Below are 4168 nucleotides of genomic sequence, written 5' to 3' on the forward strand. Positions count from 1 at the left end.
TCACTTGAAAATATAAACAAACTTGGAGTAAATTTCCACTTTTGCTGAGAAAAACCCTTGAAGGCAACAGTCGTTCTCTTAACAGGAAGTTATACATGGGTGGATTTTGTTTGCTGTAATCACATGATCATCCCAACAAATGCTGAAACCACTGTTGTACAGATCAGAATCTACCCCCTACCTTCTTCCAGACCAGACATCCTCTCTTTTTTTTTTTTTTTTTAGCTGAGATTGTTATTACAGAGTAGGGATGATCAATGAGATGCAAGTTCTTCCGAAATTATGCCATTTTTTATGCAAATATATGCAGCTTGCAAAAAATGGACCAATCAGGTTAAACCCAGGTTTAAATTGATTGGTCCATTTTCAAGCTGCATATATTTGCATAAAACTTTGCATAAATTTACATTTACTCTGAAGAATCTGCATATCTCTGACCATCCCTATTAGGGAGCAATGCTCAGAGTTTTTGTCTTGTGATCGGCTGTTTTGGGTGGTGAAATCCTAAATATGTCCCCAGACTTGACATTAGAACCTGCAATCCAACTAGAGACCGTGATGAGGTGATCTTACCTTTACAAGCATTGTTAGAAACTCCCAGATGCCTTTTTGGCTGATCAGTCTTTGGGAAGAATTTATTAGCAGGTCAGACATTTTGTGGTTTGCTGCTTTTGTTTTCCACCTTGGTAAACTGATACCAAGGATGTCATTCCACTCACCCTCTAACAGTCATACACATGTGCACCGAACCGCACCCTCGACTTACACTTTTATTTGCATTCAGTAGAATGTTATTTGAAAAGAAAACAATGAATAGATACTTATTGCCTCCACTACCTTTGACTACCACCCCTCCTCCCTCTTCCACCCCCACACTCCCTCATTCATCCACCACAACTTCTACTAGGGATGGTCCTCGAGATGCTATTCATTCTAATAATGTACATTTCATGCTAAATGTTATGCACATTCATGGAGCCTGGAAATGGACCAATCAAATGCAGCCACTGCTTGCTTCTATTGGCTCTGAATTTTTAGCATCTCATTGCCCGTCCCTACACCCTGCTAGAAGCTGACAGCCATGCGGGGCCATCAGTCAGTAGGGAAGCGTGCCACCAGCTTAGAGTCACAAAACCACACAACTGCACGCCCATGTGACTAAACAGGAAACATTTCAGACTGACTCTGAGCTGGGGAGACTGAGCGGGAAGCTTTCCTTTTTTCCTTTCTCTTTTATTTCTACATTATTTTTTATGCATGATTGATTTAAAGAGGAACCATAAGGACATGTAGTAGACTGCCGTAGATCATTCAGGATACCCACCAAGATGTTTCCGTTTATCATACCTTTCAGACTGTAAATCAGGGAGAGGAAAGGTTTTACAATTCCTGTCTGTGAGCCTTCTTGCATTGTGGGAAATAGCAGCTGTTTCTAACTGCCAATCAACCACTATCTCCAACTTTGCATATCTATATCCATTTTTTAAAAAAACCTTTTAGCCAATCGCATTTTAAGGGGGTGTGGTTATAGATAATGGCCTTTGGGGCAATTTTTTTTTCATGTCTGCCAGTAGTAAAGATGATGACATGCAGTCTCATTGTGGGTCAAACAATATAAACAAGTTACGTGGCGAAAATCAATCATTTCATGATCTCTCTTCTATTTATTAACTTCTTACTTTGCAATGTATTGGTTTAGTTTTTTTCCCCCTTTTCGCTAAAGTTCCTCTTTAAGAATTTGGTAAGGGGGAGCTAAGACCAACATTGTTGAAACTGGAATTTCCTCATAGTTGCACCACTGAGATATTTGTCCTGAGATTTCTTTTACCATAAAGACGAGTTTGTGACGCATAGGTTCTTTCCCGGAGGAAATCCATTGAAGGGAATCAATGAATCAGTCCAGTGACACAGCACCTTTTTTCATTTTGGTGAAAATCACATTGAGCCATGGATATTGCATTGTAGTCACGATAATGATAGTTTTGCCCATTACTTCTGCCCACCAGTGCTTCTACTTCTTATTTCCTAATGGGCACTTATGAAAGGGGTGGGCATTTTACTAAGCATGCCCATCATTTGTATTTTAGGAGATAATTCAGTCTTTGAGTTTCTGGGGTTGTCCGTTCTTTTAGCCTTATACTGAGAAGTTGTGGCCTCACTCCCTCAACCGCAACTGAAAATATGCTTCTTGCGTTGTGTTTTGTTGGTTCTGTTTCTTGATGTGACTAACTATCCCCAGAAACTATGGAATATTGAGAGTAGGTGGACAATTATATTCTGATGGAATGCTAGCTGCTTGAAATTAGGGCAAAGGCAATCATGTTTATATCAGTGCTTGAAAACTCATCAACGTAGTTCTAGAGAGAACCCAGATGTCTAGGAGAGGTCATAGAGAAGTATGTGATTTATTTGATCAGCTGATAGATTTGCAAAGCTCTGATTTGCTGTGCTTTAGCGCATGATCATGACAAGTAAATCAGAGACTTATATATCTTATCACCAGATTTACTGGGTCATGTGTAATAAGTTCAATGGATATATAGTATCTGGAGATGCCCTTGAATACACAGTGTAAATATAAAAATTCCAACTCTGCATTAGGTGTGTGTTTGGGGCTAAACTTTAATACAAAATAAACTTCATGAAAACAAAACCCATATGGAAAAGGTGTGCTTATGCCTCAAATGTTAAAACAGGCCTTACGTGTCCTGAAGGGCTTATCTACCCAGCTTTGAAGTGCAGACTTCCAGGTAAGCTGTCCTTTAAAACAGGTGACAAGGTTCTATTAATATATTTTTCCATGAGGTCAACATCTTCTCTTGCTATTGGCCGTTTTGCTTCCCTTCAAGCAAGTAAATGTAAACAAAGCAAGATAGGAGTTTCTGTTCAGGAGATGGCTGCCAGAAGTGAATGAACACCTACTTCAAGAGACAACATTGTTGGCAGAAGGAGAATTGAACCTTCTAGTAGGGGGGAAAAAATATACATACGCCTCAAATGTAAATCTACTTAGTGTTGACTACCTATAATACATCTTAAAGTAAACCTTTCACAGTCAGGCATTTGTAATAAATGGAGTCCACTCTTGCGGCAAAATTACTCTCTGGCACAGCTGTCTGACAATTGACAGATTTATTTATGTATAATAACTAATGAGCTTAGGCGGGAGATAAAGCACTATTTTTATGAGGCTCAGAGCCTGATATCTTAGGGAGGTAAGACCGGTAAATAAAAGGCACTTTCCTCCAAAGTAAAAGTTCCCCATTACTACAGTGGAGATTCTGTTTATTACAAATGCCCACTTAGGACAGGTGTACTTCTAAGTTCTTGACTTCATTACTTCAGAGAGTTTGCCGAGCGGTTTGTCTTTGTTCCATTTCAGACATACAACAACAAACTACGGTACTACCACTCCCTAACGTGCATAATGTCCTCCAAACCCCTTAATTTCCAGGCAGGACTCGAAGAGTCTTTTGTATGCTCTGCAATGTATTTGCAACAGCTCCATGTTTGGCAATGGTGAGCAATAAGTTTCTCTCTTTATATTACATCTTTTCTTTGGCTTGTCTTTTGTGGACCAATATTGTGCTGTTTTTGGAGAGGGGGGGGGGGGGGGAAGCAGACTTTTTAAAAAGGAGTGGTGACTTGTCGATTTCAAGAGTTTGTGAGTAATATTCTAGAACCAACAAGGGATGAGTTGCTCAGCTCTTAGGTAAGGTAGTGCAGGATATAAATGCCAGCATCTGACCTCAGGTAATTCGTTAGATGTCAAGGAACAGCAATTATTAATAGAGGAGATGAAGGAGCAGCCAACAGCCTAGTAGTGAAGACAGAATCATGTAGCACTCTCTGCCTGCAAATAGAACCTGTATCTTACTAGTTATCCAGATTTCTATGTCTTGTGCCCATTGTGTATGACACACAACTGCCCTCTCTGGTGCTTGCAAGGTTAAGAAACAGCAATAAAGGAAGATTGTTCTGTTTTAGGACGTGTACTGTAGATAAAACCTTCATGGAATCTTGTTACTTCCGTCTTGTGGCGTTTGTGCTTTTCTTTTTAATTTTGTTTTCTTTCTTTTTGAGTCAGATGTGGGTAGACAGAGAGGAGAGTATAGCTAAGCCCATACACACAACACATACGATCCAACAGATTCCTCATGGTGCTTGT

The sequence above is a fragment of the Hyperolius riggenbachi genome, chromosome 5 (assembly GCF_040937935.1).
Source record: "Hyperolius riggenbachi isolate aHypRig1 chromosome 5, aHypRig1.pri, whole genome shotgun sequence".
Lineage (NCBI taxonomy): Eukaryota > Metazoa > Chordata > Amphibia > Anura > Hyperoliidae > Hyperolius > Hyperolius riggenbachi.